At 42.3% G+C, this 17,664-nt stretch overlaps 1 protein-coding gene across 5 annotated transcripts in view; it reads left to right on the top strand.

Annotated features, from left to right (window-relative positions):
• Window positions 1-5,406: 5,406 nt before the first annotated feature.
• The window catches only part of Fancc (FA complementation group C), a 145,685-nt gene continuing 133,427 nt past the window's right edge, over window positions 5,407-17,664 (top strand). For 4 of the 5 annotated variants that reach the window (XM_060380330.1, XM_060380329.1, XM_060380328.1 and 1 more), the window contains exon 1: window positions 5,770-5,911. The gene's annotated coding sequence lies outside the window, so the exon portion shown is untranslated. Of the gene's footprint in view, window positions 5,644-5,769; window positions 5,912-17,664 lie in introns of those variants that run through there. The other variant, XM_060380332.1, reaches the window with a different exon arrangement.

The raw sequence follows: 17,664 nt of genomic DNA, 5'->3' as shown, positions 1-17,664 counted from the left end.
TCAGTGGGCAAAAAATCCTTTTCTACTCTTAAGGAGATTATGTCAGGCATTTTGACAGAGTCTAAAAGCATAAGTAATAATTCTGCTCCTGTGGATCTTTAACATACACACACACACACACACACACACACACACACACACACACACAGGAGTTGAAGAGACTAGAACCTTCATGTAGGATAGAAATAAACAAAATGCATTTAATTTCACTACTGGAAAATGTTCAGCCATTTAAGGGTCAATCTGAAGTTGACACAGCAATAGGATGGAATTCACTATTTTTCTGAGTTAATGGTTGCCAGAATTAATCAAGTCACAAATGTGGATAATTTCTTCCTTTTTCAACTAGAATTTTAAGTGTTATTCTTAGCAATTCTTTAATATTAATTTCATGCTAAGTGAGTCATTATTAAATACTTATGAGGAAAACTATTTTTAAGCCATGTGCTCATTTAAAACTGTAACTTATTACTTTCTGCAGGCAATAAAAATGTGCTAAATTAGTTACAACACACCAGGATTGGTGGGATGTACGCTTTAAATAAGAATGCATGAGTTTACTGACCTAAATAAAGCTGGGCTAAAATTGGTTGCACGTTCTTCTGAAAGAGTGTACATGTCATTCATTGCTCAATGGGGAAAACACAGATTTTTGTTTTCTGGAATTCTGTTAGAAATTCCGCAAGGCTAGAGTTGTTCCTCTGATCTTCAGCCTTCACGTTTTCAGTAAGTAAACAGGTTACCTGTCTTTATAATTCAGGCCCCAATACCCGCACTGATTTTAAAATGACATTTGCTACTCCTGTTTGCTCTCATGTAACAACCGTGTACCCACTGCTGGGCTCTGCAGGAAAAGCAACTTATTCACTAGCTTGTGTATGGCTTCTTTCTCTAGACCAAGCTTAAGGCAGAGGACAAGAATTTTCTTTAAGCATAGAAATCTGACTTCATTACAGTGCTTCATCTCAGTCCTATAGCAAGCCACAGCGTTAAATTAACGCTAATTTTGACAAAACAGAAACATATTTTCTTTGCCAAAACAGGTAGCTTCTATGATTACTGGCATCTAGGTACTGGAAAAGGCTGGAAGGTTGTGCTCTCCTTCATCTGAAGTGGGTCATACAACCTAGGAAGGATTTTCTAAACTTCTCCTAAAACAGGTTCTGTGACTCTCATGTTGCCCATGACGTGAATATAGGAGCACCTTTATCTGTAGACACAGAGAAAGAGAGAAGGCACTGAACAAACAGGCCTTGCTAATGTCCCTATGACTAGCAGGCTATATTCTCTGTCCAATTCTCTCTCCCCACTATGACTGTCCACTTTTCATCAAAATTAGCATAAAGATTCCCAGGCTTCATTGTTTCCTTTGGTTCCAATGTCCTGTGAAATTTAAAATTTGTCCTTGTCACTATTTTTTTTTTTTGTTATAGAAGCCTGAGCCATGAACTAAGGATGGGTAAGGAAAGACACTTTGCTTCCCCTATGGTTGGCTTTCATTGGACAGCCATCGGCTAACTTACAAAGCAGGACTGAGTCTTCCAACACCCAGAGACACACAGAGTTGTCTGACTCCAGGTAGCTTGTTCCTGAAATCAGCTAGAGAAGGACATGATGGTTACAAACATATGGGAAACTGTGTGGACCACTAAGAACAGAAAACAATAGTATAGTTAGCTTGCCTTATAACAGGACTTAGAAGGCTGGATGTGGGGTCTGGAGAGATGGCTCAGTGGTTAAGAGTACTGGCTACTCTTCCAGAGGACCAGGGTTCAATTCTCTGCACTCACAGGGTAGCTCACAACTGTTTCAGGTGTAGGCAAAACACCAGTGCACATTAAAAAAAGAAAAAAGGCCAGATGTGGTAGTGTACACTTTTAATACTAGCACTGGGGAGACAGAGACAGGCAGATCTCTGTGATAGGGGAGGCAGGGAGAGCAGATCTCTATAAGTTATAGGCTAGCCTGTTCTACAGTGAGTTCCATGACAACAGAGCTACATAGTGAGATCCTGTCTCAAAAAAAATTGGCCTTATAATTAGAAACTTGGGGATGTAAGCTACTGTCTCTCATGCAGCAATATATCCTTTCAACTTCCTGCCTTTTCTGTCAGACAGCTTTCTTTGCTACTTACATTGTATGGCCCTGCTACATAACCTAAGTCTTTATGCATAAGGACTTAGGGATTCCAGATTCTTCGAGAATCTCCACTGGCCAGCTATGGTCAGGTCTCCCCACCATTCAATTAGCTGTGGCAAGTGTGTGTGTGTGTGTGTGTGTGTGTGTGTGTGTGTTAAGACTCTCCTGCACTTGGGATTCCTCTAGGAGCACAAACTCTTCTCTAATTATCATGGTATACCTTTCCGATAAAACCCACTGTAAACAGGAAAGGATCACATGTCAAATGTATGTAACATACCTGACCCACTTGCAGCTCAGCAACAACCTGGCATAACCTCAATTGTTTCCCCCTGAACTATGTGGTTCTTAGTAACTGTGGCAGTTGTTTCTAGCATCATAGGAGAGAGGTGCTGAGTTAGCTTGGAAAAGATCAAAATTAAGAGTTCTACTTGGGGTCCCACTTTCAAATCACTGTGTCTGCTGATCATGCCTCTGGACCATCACAAAAGTGAGAATGTGAGAGCACAACAGGTTGTGTGTATATACATCCTCCCAAGTACACACTTGCAGGGGAGGCCAGGAAGGAGCATGTGGGTGTATCTGCAGAGAAGAGGCTTCCCTTTTCCAAAAAATTTTATTCCTATAGCCCTCCCCTCCTTACTATCAGGAATCTCTTCCTCTCTGGACAGTAATCAAACCTTCATTACTTACTGAATGCATCTCTTGAAGCTTTTCTTTGACATGTGCTGCTCATAAAGTTTTCCCCTGTAATTCAGCGTACATTTCCTCAGTCAAAATGTTTTAGTCAGAATAAGGCAGCTAGTGCAGTGAATAAGCCTCTTGGGTCACATGGGACCAGCTCCCATTTTCTTCTTGGCTAGCTGGGGGTAAGCAGGCACATAACAAGCAGTAAAAGGACAGCTGGCCTGGCTCTGAAACTTGGTTCTGAAGCCTGCTAGAAAGCACGGCTCTATGCACCTGGTTCTCCTTCTGTGAAGCAGAAGTACTACCTGCCATATACGATCAATGTGAGCTTCAAGGAATGGTGCAAGGCAAGGTCTAACCTAGCAGCAGGACTTAAGCACTCAACATGCCTCTGAAGCACCAAAGGCAAAACTATTAAACACACAAGGTACACCTGTCACACCAAAAGCCCAAACTCTCAAAGCCATGAGCAAGGCAGCTGCAGGGGCTTGATCTTGTGTGGGAGCTAGTATCTTAATTCACTGTGTAAGGACTCTTGCTACACTTTTATTCACAATGTGGAACCCAAGACAGGTGTTTCTATGCATTCGTTGAAATTTGCAGCTTTCAGCTGCTGGCTTTTCATTTTCTCTTTCGAATGTAAAAACTTAAAAGGTTCTAACACATCTTATCTAAATTTGCCATTTTCATTTGCCACAGTTTTTGTGCTCACTCAAACTGCAACCAGAACTGTTTTCAGAAGGACCCATACTCAGTTTTTGCTACAATTAAAAAATAAGACTTGTACTGAAGCATTTGTTTCTCAGAAAACTCATTGGATATATCACAAAAGGTGGCCATCTCATTGCTGTTAAAAATTAGTAACACAGCTCCATACATATAGACGCTACACAGAAGAAACCTCTATGAAACCTCATGAATTTAAATTTAGATCTTTATATTGTACATGCTTACTATTTAGTCTAAGTTAGGCCTAAACATAGTCTCATTTTACATGCTGAAGTTCAACAGCCCAGTAATTTTTTTTAAAGTTTTATTTTATTTACTTATTACAACATACAGTGTTCTGCCTGCACACCAGCAGAGGGCACCAGGTCTCATTATAGATGGTTATGATCCACCATGTGGTTGCTGGGAATTGAACTCAGGACCTCTGGAAGAACAGTCAGTGCTTTTAAACGCTGAGCCATTTCTCTAGCCCCCAGTAGTTCTTTATTAACCACTAAACTGACATAAAACCACAGTATATCAAGACTGCCATTTTCCCCCAACTATACAAAAATCTGAGTACCAAAAGTTATTTTCACTCTAAAAGACAAGAAACAAACCTGGTTCCACATTGTTCTTGCTGGTAAATACAAAGACTAATAAAAACAATGTTAGTTTGTCACTGTATGTCTTTTTCAAGGCTAAGGTGTCATACACACCTGTCTTACTACACATGCTGTGCTTTAGATTAGATCAAAATGACACATCAAAAAAAGCACAAGTTTCAGGGAAGTACAAAAAAAACCCAAACAATTAAAAAAATGGCTAACCACTTGATTGTTATTTTTGGATTTCCTCTGGTTTCTCCCTTTACATTTTCTTTTTGTTGTTATTTTATATGTATGGATGTTTGTGCAGTGTGTTGCCCAGGGAGGCCAAAAGTGTCCCTGGACAGGGTTTATCAAAGGTTGTTAGCTGCCATGTGGATGCTATAACTCAAACTCAGGCTTTCTGGAAGAGAGCCCATCTCCAGCACTTTTCCCTTTAAACAAAACAAAACAAAACAAAAACTTGTCACTAGTACTCAATATAGTCATTTTGTAACTTATAAACTATTACCTTGGTAGCACTTACTTTAAAACTGGATTTTTTCGCTGTTAAGATATGCCTTCATATTTGAGTGTTTAAATAAGAGCTATTTATCACATGCATCCATTACTCCTTTACAAGTTTTTTTTTTTTTTAGCACACCTTAAACTGTGCTAAACACCTTAAGTTGACTATGATTGATGGTTCTAAGGCACTGATTAAAAAACAAAAAAAATCTAAGTTTAAGATTATTTGGACTCCTCCCCAATTTTAAACATCTGTAAAACATCTTCATGCAGTTCTAAATTAGAAAATAATTTTTAAATAAGGGCCTGTAAGATGGCTCAACACGTAAAAAGCACCTGCCACCAGGCCTGACGACTGGGAATCTGCATTAGGGAAAGGAGAGAACTGATTCCCGCAAATTGTCCTTTATGTTCAAGGCATGCGTACAAACTGAATGCTTAAAATTCAAGAATAAAAGATACCACAAATCTCATCAGACTAGAATGGAAGTTTCCATTTATGTGGCTTAAATAGAACTTCAAACAGATTTGAACCTGAACTAAACAGTGCACGGGCCTGACCTGGGATTGGGATAATCACAAAAAAAGCTCCTCTTTGTTGTTGGGCTCACGACTAGGAAGCCGCAGGCTGAACCTTACGCGGCGCGGCGTTATAGCCAAGGCGCGCGTTCCCCCACTTCCTCCCGAGGTCCGAAGGATTTTCCCATCATGCTAAGGGGCGCACTTGGCCCCAGAGTGCATTGCGGGTGCGTGCGCGCGCGCAGGCCCATCCCCGAGCGACCGCGGGAAAACTCCAAATACGTCAAAACAATAAAGCCATCGGGAGGCTACGCCAAGTTTTCAAGCCACAAAAGCCGGGCGGTAGCTTCTTTTCCGCCGCGGCTAACTCTGCTGAGGCAGCTCTGGGTGAGGACCACCCGGGGAGGCTTCCTGCTGGGGCAGGGAAGACTCGCGAGAACGCGCTCCCGAAGGCCTTGGGGTCTGAGGCGGGAAGGTAAGAAGTCACGGTGGGCGGGCACGGACCCCGGAAGGGAGGGGCAAGAGGCAGGGCCTGGTGGGAGGGAGGCGGGTCCAAGACAGGACAGAAGGCGGGACTAGAGTCAGGTGGGAGGTGGGGGTCGATGGTGAGGGGCGTGGCTAAGCGGGAGTTGAACCTGGCCTGGCGGAGGCAGGCACCTAGCAATGGGCCTCTGCGGGAGCGGAGTCGACTTCGAGGGGGGGCTCCTGACGTGTCGGAGCCAACTGGAGAGGGGCCGGGAGAGGTGAGGCGGGGCGGGGCCGACGGTGAAGCTTAGTGTGGTTGGCACGGAGTGAGGGTACAGGACTTCCTCCCTTACCTTTCGTTACCTCTCTCCCTATAATTTTATTATTATTATTTTTAACAAATCCTCTTCCTGTGAGTTCAGTGCTTTTAAAAGGACTGGAGCAAAGGTGAAGCTTCTTGCTCGGCATCCATTACAGCAGCCCGGCCTAGGGTCCCTAAGGACGCCCTCCCACAGCTGCTTGAATGACAGACCCAGGCCATTCAGGGCCTGAGAGCTTTAAGGGCGCAATGTGCAGTCTTGCTCTAACAGTTTTTAGGTGATTGGGCGTGGAGGGGTTGCTGCACGAAAATCTTCGAACAGGCCAAGGAATGTACCATCAAGGACCTCTGTGTGCCTGGACTTTTCCTTCTGAGATGATTCGAAAGTTACCGTGCCTCAATTAATAAATCTAAGCGGGTGTGGTTGACATGCGTTATCCGTTGGTGGATGGCAAGCTCACAAAGAACTGGCTTCTCTGTGTGTGTAGAGGCCGGAAGTGTTTTCAGTAGTGAGTCACCACTCTCCCTCCTCTTCCTTTTCCTCCTTAACCCCCTTTTCCCCGACTTTGCAAGCCCTAGGGTTATTTATACCCTGCTCTGCCTCCCCATCGCTGAGATCACAAGTGTGGGCTACACACTTAAAACCTTAAAAACACGCCCAAGAAAGCAACAAATACGTATTCTAGGGATAGAACTCTTGTTCTCACGCTTGTGTGGCAGGCACCTTAGTGGAAATGCTAGCTCCCCAGCCCTGCGCCTTTGTTTGGGTGCCCATGTGAAGCCGATGCACATTTTAACGAATGCGGTTCTTAACTGCTTCCATATTTTGACAAATAGTTCCAACAACAATTACACAAATATGTATTTATAAAACCAACTTTAGGGAGGCCAGCCTGACGAGGAGGAAGCTGGAAGGGTAGTCTAGGCCACAGAGAGGCCCCAAGGAATCTCACACAAGTGTTAGAACCACAGTGCGGGTGGTAGAGCCTCAGATCAGGCTAGAATTTAGCCTGAAATGCTGCTTAAAAAAATCTTAGTGTAGTTTATGACATGCATATTGTCTGCTGTTATTTACGGTTTTTGATTAGGTAACTTTTTAATGTGAAGGAACTCTTTTAAGGGACATAGTTGATTTCAGTGATTTGCTATGAGCTAAATTATTCTTTAAAGTATACCACCTCAGGAATTTTGTTATAGCAACAGAAATCTAATACACTCCTGTAGTAGAGTTTCCTAAGAGGGAAATTATTTCAGTGTAACCAACAGAGATGAGAAAAGCCTAACAGAGATGCCCAGATAATTTTGAAAAGTCTTTTTCAAACTAAGTCCAAGCAATAATAGTGTAGTAGTAGTAGTTATGGTTATTATTATTGGAAAAAAGAGTACAAAGATTCAGGTAACAATATAGTGCTTGAGTGTCATGAGGGTCCCCCCAACGTTTCACTGTGTAGCTCTGTCTATCCTGGAGCTCACTCTGTAGACCAGGCTGGTCTTGAACTCACAGAGATCCACCTGCCTCTGTCTCCCAAGTCATATGCCACTATGCCTAGCTTGAGGTTTTTTTTTTTTTTTTTTCCTAAATATCCAACAACATTATTGTTGTTGTTTGGACTTAGTTTGAAAAAGACTTTGCAAAATTATGTGAGTTTCTGTGTTAGGCTTTCCTTGTCTCTGTTGGTTATACTGAAATAATACTGAAATACAGGAGTGTATTAGATGTCTGTTGGTATAACAAAATGCCTGAGGTGGTATGCTTTAAAGAATAGTTTATTTAGCTCGGAATTCTAGGGAGTGAAGAAGGCAAAGCATTTGAATGGCTCTGGTCAGGGTCTCCAGATTACATATATCACAGCATGGTAGGTAGATGGTATACTGACAGGAACATGTGCAAGAAGAAAGGTAACTGAGACAGGAAACAAGATAGACTTAGGAGCTGGGGTCTCTCTTACGATTCTACAGTAACTAGATATGTAAATTTCCCTAATTAGGCCATAGCTCTTAAATAATCTCCTTTTAGGACACAGTCCTCCTTGACACCTTAGCTTGGAGAGTCTGTAACGGGTCTTGATCATGCCTTTCTGAGCCTTTTCTGTTGTTACAAGAAAGACTCTTTGTATAAATCACCCTTCTCCTTAGATAGTGTCTTCATATATATCCCAGGCTGGCTTTAAATTCAACTGTCAGGCCTGTGTCATGGAAGTGCTAGGACTTTAGGCATGTACCACCACACATAGCTTTTAGAAATTGCCATTGAGGAAGTTACATACACTGTTTCTAAGCTATGAAGTGGTTTTTTGAATTGTTCTGTGATGGCCACAACTCAGATTCAGAATTCTTTTCATTATTTTGTAAAAAAAAAAAAAAAAATTATTTAATACCATTTTATGTGCATTGATGTGAAGGTGTTAGATCCCCTGGAACTGGAGTTACAGATAGTTGTGAGCTGCCATGTAGTTGCTGGAAATTGAATCCAGATATTTTGGAAGAGCAGTCAATGCTCTTAAACCACTGAACCATCTCTCCAGCCCCTCTTTTCATTACTTTAATGGTTTCAGACATGCAAAGCTGTAGCCAGTTCTGGATCCATTCAATCTTAGACAAACCCTGGTTTGTTTTCTTATTTCTATAGATTAAGCTTTTCTTGCCAGTTTCACATTCATATACTGTGAAATAGGTACTGTGTCTGGCTTCCTTTTCCTAATTTAATGATTTTGAGAGTCGCTCATGTATCAATAGTTTGGTTCTGTTCATTGCTCACTAGTACATTGTATGTGGAATGTTTGTATTTTCAGATGATGGATGTTTAGTTTGAGTTTATTTTAGTTATTGAGAATAATAGTTGTGTGGGGTTTTCTTTTTTCAAGGATGTGTTGTAAATTTAGTCGTGTGGCCATTTATATTCCCAGCAGCAGTGTGTGAGGGTCTTGATTCATCCTCACCAACACTTGTTTTCAGTGACACCCACCATAGTGGGTTCCTTATATTTACATAAGCCTTCCTGCATCAGCTTGTGTTTCCCTAAAGCACTGCTGTGATGGCTTTTGACAGGCATTGTGTTAAACGAACTTCCAAATATCTCTGGGAGAATTGTAATCTCAACATGATTGTTCACTAGCTTATCATTTGTTTGGAATTATTTTATAATGTTATTAGTAAGTTTTAGTATGTGGAATTTGCCCTTTTGGTCACATCTATATTAAAGATTATTAATTTTTTGACAGGGTGACATGTGTCCCAATTGGCCTCATACTATGTAGGAATGATTCCTTCTTCTGTCTGTCTTCTGAGTACTGACATTACAGATGTGTTTTCACACTTTGAAGGTGTATTTTTTTTACACCTTTGATGCTATTATAAACATAATTGCTTTAAAATTTTTATTTTTTTTTAATTGCCTGATACCAAAACATAGTTGATTTTGTATGTTGATCTTGTGTCCTGGACCTTTGCTGATGTTGTTTACTTTCAGTGGGTTTTTAATGCTTTGTGAGTTCATAGGATTTTTTTTTTTTTAAATATGGCATCATGTACTCTGTGAATCCAGTTACATCTGTATTCTTCATCTGATGCTTTCTGTTCTTCACCTTCAGTACAAGAGAGGGGGCATTAGGCTGAGTATCTCCCAGAGCTCTTTTGGGGTTGAAGGTGGCTTGCTTGTAGCTAGGCTGTTGTAGGTACTTAGGACAGGTATTGGAAGTGAGACCTTTGTACCTGCTTGAGGCATTGACTGTTCATTGCCATGGTTGTCTTTTGACAAGTGCTGGATCTGGTGCAGAAACTGCTGATATGATGACTTCCTTGTGCACCATGGGCTTAGTTTGGAGTGTAGTGGAGTATAGTGGAATCTAAACATGTTTTTTATTTTTTTCTGGGGTTGTGAAGGATTCCTGTTGTCTTTTTAAAAAGGATTTGAAAGAATTTGCATAATAAATCATCTTGGCCTAGGCTTTTCTCCATGGGAAAATTTCAACCACTCGTTTTCTGCAGCATTGACTGCCCTGCATATACCTATGCAGCGACCCTTCCTTAGTGAGTGGAGCCGGGAGCTCTTTTGTCCCCATTCAGTCTTTGCCACTGTTAGTTCAGATCCTTTGGAACACAGGTGTCAAGGATGCAGCATCCTAGGCCCCATGGCCTAGGTTCTACAGGAGAGACTGGATGGAGAGTTAGGGGAGAGTGGATGGTGACCCACAGTGTGAAAGCCCTAGACCACTAACAGGCGAGGATACTTGGAGGAAAGAAGCCATGAGGCAGGTCAAGGTAGTACCTGATGCTTCTCTGTGGACCACATGAAGAATCTTCTGGGAACATGATTGCTTTTATTTTAGCCAAGGGGTGGGGGAATATATATATATGCACACACACACACGGGCATTCTCTACCTGTTAAGAGACCATCTCCTCTGGTTACAGAAGCACTGAAAGGGTTGATGGCCTTGGTCAAGTGGGTCTGATAATTTTAGGAAGTAGACCAGATAGAGGCCAAGTAGGAAGAATTACAGGTTACAGAGGAGTACTCATGATAGCAGAGGTGGAGAGCATATGGTGAATTAAGTTGTTTGAGTTTTCTCCCCTTTGTCTGTAGCCCATATGAAATGAGAGTGTGTGTCAACACTGACAAAGACATATTTTTGGTGGCTGAATTGGGAATGTGGGTGACATCAATTTGCCAGAGAGCATTGGATTTGAGACCTCAGGAGTTAGTGCCCACAGTTTGTAACTGGATAAAGGATGCACAAGAGGAGCATGTTTTTATTATTCTTTGAAATGGAGGAAGAGGGAACATGGGGAAATGGGCGTAAAGCCCTTGTGTATGTGTGCATGTTTGTGTGTGAATGGAATTTATTTGCCTCCTCAACTGAGGCTATGAATGCTCCTGTAGAAGAGGGTGGTTCCCTTAGATTTTGGACCTGGCAGGGGACTGGAGTGGCCCTTCTCTGCAGCAGTGTGGAGATGCAGAGAAGCAAGGTACAGAGAAGAGATAGCCTGGGATGTGAAGGAACTCAATCTGTAGAGCAGGCTGGTTTCAAACTCAGCAATCTACCTGCCCCTGCCTCCTGAATACTGGGATTAAAGGCCTGAGCCACCACAGTCTGGCTGAGAGAGGATTTTCATTTAATTTGACAAAAGATCTAGCCAGGCAAGGGACCAGGTTGATGTCATAAATGCTATCTGAGGAAGATTAAAAGGTTTTAAAATTCATTTTAAGCCTAAATAAATGGTGTACACTTCTTTGTATTAGGGGAATGATAGGGCATTTCTTTGAATTGAATAATGGGGGGGCTCATCTGTTGTAGGTGACTATTAAAATTTGCTATTGATTTATCTTCTGGTAACACTTGCTGTTAATCCTAAACAGCTGTATAACCAAATCACCACACAGAGACTGGGTTTATTTAGTTAACCTAGAAGGGGCAATAGTTACTCCCTCCTAAACCTCCAAGTCCACACTATACCAACACTCATCCCTGGGTGGAATAGTATTTTGTTGTTGAAGCTCCACTCTTCCTTCCATTAGTAAATATTGAGGGGCCCAGTGATGGACTTCTTTGCAAAGAGCTGGGGGAGAGTGGTAGCCATTGCAGCAGAGGTAGGGCAGAAACCCATGTTTTGTTAGGGTAATGGTTATCAATTTGTCCTAGGAATACTACTGGGCTAATAAAAACGAGAGTGATTCTGAATAGCCATTGTATATCAGAGAGCAAAATGGCGTTAGTATTGGGTTCTTTTCCTAAGGTTTGTAGAGCTCTCTCCCTGCCATTTCTGATTATAACCATGAGTTCATCCACCTCAGTTGGAATTCTAGGTGCACCACTCACTGGGGTGTGAAGCCATTCCAGTGCTCCTTGAGGCTGGTACGGTGCTCGAGAGTAGGGGAGGAGTTAAAAATAAGGAGCTGTATTGGCATTGTTGGATCATGCCTAGTGAGTGCCATGTTCTTTAGGGCTGCATTAATGACATCTAAAGCCTTAACTGCCACAGAAGAGAGAGCTCTTGGGGAGAAGGGTTTTTTAAATTTCCTTTTAGGAGATCAAAGAGACGCTTCAGAGTACTGGTCGGGAGGAAAAGCCATGGTCAAAGCCAATTAAAGTTTCCCAGAAAGCTCTGGAGGGAGTAGAGAGTTAAGGTTTGCCGGAAGGAAAGGGTGGGTTTAAGAAGGCATTTTGAGGTGAGGGAACTTTTCTTTCTCAAGAATGGAATGGGTGGAGTAAGCTGTGTTTTGTGAGGAGTTATTTTAAATTCTAGGGAGGATAGGGAAGGTATTAATTGATCCTTAAGTTGTTAGGGGGAGGTGGAAGAGTCTCCCCACACCAACATATCATACATATAATAAAGTATGGAGACCTTTGTCTAAGTAAGGTTTTACTTATTATTATTGTGTTTATTACTACTACTATTATTATTTTCAAGACAGGGTTTCTCTGTGCAGCCTTGGCTGTCCTGGACTCACTTTGTAGACCATATGAACCTCAAACTCACAGAGATCCACCTGCCTCTGTCTCCCTAAGTGCTGGGATTATAGGTGTGTGCCACTGCTCCCGGATCAATGTCAGGTTTTAATGAAGTGGCAACAGCCTCTTGGGGGTTAGTGGGACTGTTTGCTATTCCCTGAGGAAGAACTGTCCATTCATATTGTGAGGCTGGCTCAGAGTTGTTAGTGGGGGAAGGGAAGTTTACTGAAAAGCAAAGTGTTCACAGTCTTGAGGGTGGAGAGTTATAGGAAAAAAAAATCAGTCTTTAAAGTCTGTTGCTAATAGAGGGTTGTTGGTGGAAATGGTGGAGTTGAGGGGTAGTCCCCTTGGAGAGAACCCAGACTCCTGTGGATTTATTAATTGCCCTTAAATCTTGTAGCAGTCTCTATCCCCTTGAACTCTTTATAGCGAACGCAGGAATGTTCCATGGAAGGGAGAATATGTTGGAGCAGAAGCTGCTCTTTTGCTAGTTGTGAGTGCTTCAAGTTTCTCCCCAATAGAGGCTATTGTTTAACCCAGACTGGCTTGTTAGAAAGCCAGTTGAGGTAGGGAGTGTTATATTTAACAGTGGCCTTTAGAATTGGGGGTGATTTGGAGAATTTTTAAGGTTTTTATGGGTATAGTTATCTTTATGGGCATAATTATTTACTCTACTGTAGTTTTCTTGAGGCTGACTGATGAGGGTTACTCTTAGAGATTCTAGAATATCACTTTCTAGAAGACTGGTGGTAGTACTGGAAACAAGGGCTATTGTACTGCCCATGGGGCTGTCAGAGGTCCCATTTTAGGCTTGTTTGCTGGTAAAGGCAAGGGACCAGCTTCCTCTGCCTAAGCTGGGGCCAGGAATTAGCTCCCAGGCTTGTGGGACCTCTTGTTGCCTTAAAATTGTTTTATCTGCTCCAGTTATCAATGAGGCATTTGAATGTCTTCTCACCTGTTTTTATGGTTATTTTTTGGTGGGAGACTTCTGAGATGCTGGAAATATCTATGGGAACAGTTTTCCCTTTTATTGTTGGGACTAAGGGCTGCCCTGTTTTAAGTTTAAATGCTTTAGTGGCTTGCCATTCTTGTCATCACAGGAGTGACAATCCCTCCTCCAGTGGAAGCTCTTGCTACACTGGGGACAGACTGTCTTGGGAGTGGTGGCATTTTTGGTGGAGGTGATCACTTCAGGGCATTCAGCTCTCCACTGTCCCTTTTCACCACACTTAAAGCTAGCCGTTTCTGTTTTTATCACTGCTTTGAAGGCCTTGGCAATGGAAGTAGCCTGATGGGATGCTGTCCCAGGATCCTGAGTGACCACAACCCATCTATCATAGTGCTCATCTTTGAGGCCTTGGCAGGCGAGTCTGCACTTAGAAGTCATGCCTTCCCAAATGATGTTTTTAAGAAAGAGGTCTCTGGTTGCAGGGTCGTGAAATTTTCTTTCTAAGCTTGTTTTAGTTCTAAAAATAAGAGAGTTGTCTCTCCCAGCTTTTGGCAGAGGAAAAGGAGGAAAGAGGTAGGGTCTTGTAAGCTGGAGGGTGAGGTGATTCTGTCCCAGGCTTGGAGTGTGCAAAAGAGCACCTGGTTGTAATAGCCTACTGGCTGAACTGCCTGCTGGGCTCCCGTGGAAAAGGCTTCCTGGCCAAAAAGCTCCTCATATCCCCATGTATTATAATTTTTGCTGGAGGCATTCGTTTCTGTGGAGGGCTCATTGCAGGTAAAGCAGGCCAGTCAGACAGGAATGGTAAAATATCTTGCCACTCCTGGGGTGTGTTTAAAGTGCTGATTTGACTTTGGAGGAGAGGATTTAGTCTAAGGGGCTTGGATCCCTTCCTCTTTGACTCCCTTCCTGAGCTCTTTTAAGTTTCCAGCCTGAGCCTTCAAAGGCTTTGCCTGGGTGGGGTGGACATTAGCTGCTTGGTAGTGGAAGGAGGGGTTTAGGGAGTAATGTCCTGTGGTGCAGTGTAGGAAGGTGTAAGGCAGATTGTGTGTGGCCAGGGTTTGCTGAGGCTGAGGAAGCAATTGTTTGTGGAATCTCCTCTGTAGCTCCTTTCCCAAGTATGACCCTTAGAAGTGACTGTAAATAATGGTGGTCCTTGTGTCCTTACAAGTACTCCAGGATAGGATGGCCACACAACCCTAGGGTGGGGTTTTGAAGTTGTTACTTGTCTTGTAAACTATGGTCTAGTGATCTGCTCTCTTTTCTATGGGTGATGGCAGCTGCTGCTTCTTCTGCTTCTTCTCTGATACTCTTCCCGTGTTACTGTATTCCTGGAGTGTTAAGATTTCCTGGTTAGTCATTATCCTTTACTCATTCTTACTTTCTCCTCTCCATTTCTGCTTCTCTAGGTTCTTCCATTATTTTAACCTTATCAGAGTGTCTTTCCTCTTGAGCCTTGTGATTGAAGTTTTCAGTTGGATTGGGGGGATAGACGGGTGAAAGGAGGGGGCATAAATATGCTACGGTCTGATCTTATCTAGAATGAAATGATAAGGAGCCTATTTCCTTTATCATTCCTCTTAAAGAGTAGTATCTCCCTGGTCTCTGATAGCAAAGCTTTCATGTGATGACCCTTGTGGCGGATGACTGCATTTGTGACTGAGCAGGAAGACCAGTCCTAGGAGAAACTGCAAGGTAAAGGAAGCAGCAGGGCCGCTGTCGTGGACATGGGCTGTGTGGTCTTTGTTTTGAAGAAAGGCTAAGATGAGGCCCCTGGAAGGCATCAGATGTGGACAGTGTCTCAACTTGGTTACCTTTTACTAAAGTGGGCTTGTGAGTGCAGGGGTATTTATCTGTTAGCTGTTACTTATCAGTGAGGCATGGGTCACTAGGGACCCTGGGGACTCACTAACACACCAGTGATTTCTTAAAATAGGCTCTTCTCTTAGGGAAAATCCTAGTAAAAATGAAATATCTCACGTTTTATTACAAATTTTAGGGATTTCAGTCAATTTCAGAAGCTGGTTATTAATTGTCCTCAGTTCTGCACACTTGTGTAGGAAGACCCTTACTGTTAAGTGCAGTTAAAAGTAGAGAAGACAGTATATGTCCATATCATCAGACTTACAATGGTTTTTATTTTTATTTTATTTTTTGCTTGTCAATGCTTGAGTGAAAAAAAAAGCCTACTTTTGGAATGTGACTGCAATTTAGAATCTTATTCAAAACCATTCAAAACCAGTACCTGGACCCCAACATAATCACTGAGTTGTATAGTGTTTGAAGTGTGTGTTGGGTAGGCTCCTGGCTTGTGTCACAGGCAAGAATGATTCTGAACTTCAGTTTGTGGCTGCTTCGCTGCACAGGTGATTGATGTCCATGCCAAATTGACTAAATAAGAGGCAACTGGAAGAAGAGTGAGTGTGCCTGTTGGTTTCACTGATTTGTATTTTTTTGGATGACAGTAGCTTTCCTGAACGTGGCAGACTAAACAGGAAGCTACCGGTGAGAACAGCGAGGGATAAGCACACCTCTGCTGCCTACCACAGGTCTGCGAATGTGTCTCAGCAGAACCAGGCCAGTTCTTTCTAGGCAAAAGGCTTTGCACCTTACACAGCTGTTGTCATAGCTAACTATTTATCCACTTCCCTATGTCTACAGACCAACTATACCCTCCATCCCTTGTGGGATCAGGAACTAGGGGAAGAGGAGTGAGTCCATACAGAATTCCGGGAACCAGACTTCTTAGACCAGGCTCAAAGGTGCAGATCTAACTCTATTGTCCAGTGTTATCAGCCTTTAAATGATTGAAAGGCCAATCAGACCATCCTATGCTAGCCTCAAGCACAGTCAGGTTGGTACGACTATAAGGAAATGTAGGAGGTGTGTGTGTGTGGAATCAAGGTCACCTCAGGAGACTTCCATAAAGAAGGGGAAAGCAGTCACTGCCCTAGCCTCAGATCCATCTTGAGACCTCACTGGTGTGTTAGGAGTCCCTAGTGGGTCAACACTGTGTGCAGCAGATCAGGATCTTTCGAGGAGTCCTAGGAGTTGCTGGTTCTTCACTCGCCATCCCCAATGGACCTCCAAAAGGCTTACCTTGACATTCCCACAGTTCCTCTTACACTCTTTTGTTTGGTCCTTCTGCTCTCATGTCTGAGTTAACTCATCCCATCATGTGGCTTTAGTTACCTTGTCTTTGGTGGTGCTTTCCAGGACCAATTTGATTAGGTTTGTTTTCTGACCTGTGTATATCCATCCATGTAGGCCTATGCTTAATTGGATTTTTTCATTTGGATTCCACAGTGTCTTGCATTTACCATATGTCAAGATGTCTTTCTACCCAACTAAGTTTCTGCCCTTATTTTCTCTGTAAGCACCTGGTTTTTAAATCAGGAACCCAAGCAGCATCCTTAACTTCATTCTGTTGATTTCTGAAACTATTTAACCTAAACATAAAATATTCTACCTCTTAGGTACAGCTGATTTTAACTTGTGATGGGATTATGGTCCCATCACAAAATGAAAATGATTGTAAGTTGAAGTTGTATTTAAAACAGATATATTTAATGCCTCCTGGGACAGCATAGTCTAACAGTTCAGCAGCACATTAGAATGAATTGTCTTTCTTGTAGCATGGCAGCCTGGGGGCTGTTGCTTTCTTCTGTGCTCAGATTAGCAAGAAAGGATCACATTTGTATAGCTAGCCTGAGAAGATCAGCCTTTGGAAGGCAGAGACAGGAGAATAAGGAGTTCAAGGTCACCCTGGACTACATGAGACCCTGCATGAAAACCAAACCAAAAGATTGGTTTGGCTCTGTGGGGTCTTTTGTGGCTACATATGAACTTTATGATTGTTTGTTTTCTCTATTCCTTTGAAAAATATTCATGAAATTTTGATAAGGGATTGTACTGAAGCTGTAGACTGACTTGGGTAGAATGGACATTTTAATACTGTCCTAATTTCTGACCAAGAGGGATTATTTTGTCTCTTTTTCAATGTCCATCATCAACACTGAACCACATTCAGTGTATAAACCTTTCACCTAAGTTAAATTCATTTAAAATGTTGTTTTTGCGGTATTGTAAATTCCAATTTAAAAACTTTTTTGAGTAGATCTTATTCATGTACAGAAATGCTGCTGGTTTGTCTTTTGCTTTCATGCAACTTTACAGAATCAGTTTTCAGTTCTAGGAGGCTTTTGGGATTAATTTTTCTCTGTATAGAGGTATGCTATCTGTAGATAAAGGCATTTTTACTTCTGATTTGTGTGCCTTTGCTTTCTTCCTTTCCTCAACTTGTTGAAATTAGGTA

Source organism: Meriones unguiculatus, chromosome 3, assembly GCF_030254825.1.
Source record: "Meriones unguiculatus strain TT.TT164.6M chromosome 3, Bangor_MerUng_6.1, whole genome shotgun sequence".
NCBI classification, from domain to species: domain Eukaryota; kingdom Metazoa; phylum Chordata; class Mammalia; order Rodentia; family Muridae; genus Meriones; species Meriones unguiculatus.
This window is presented reverse-complemented; position numbering and strand designations above follow the sequence as displayed.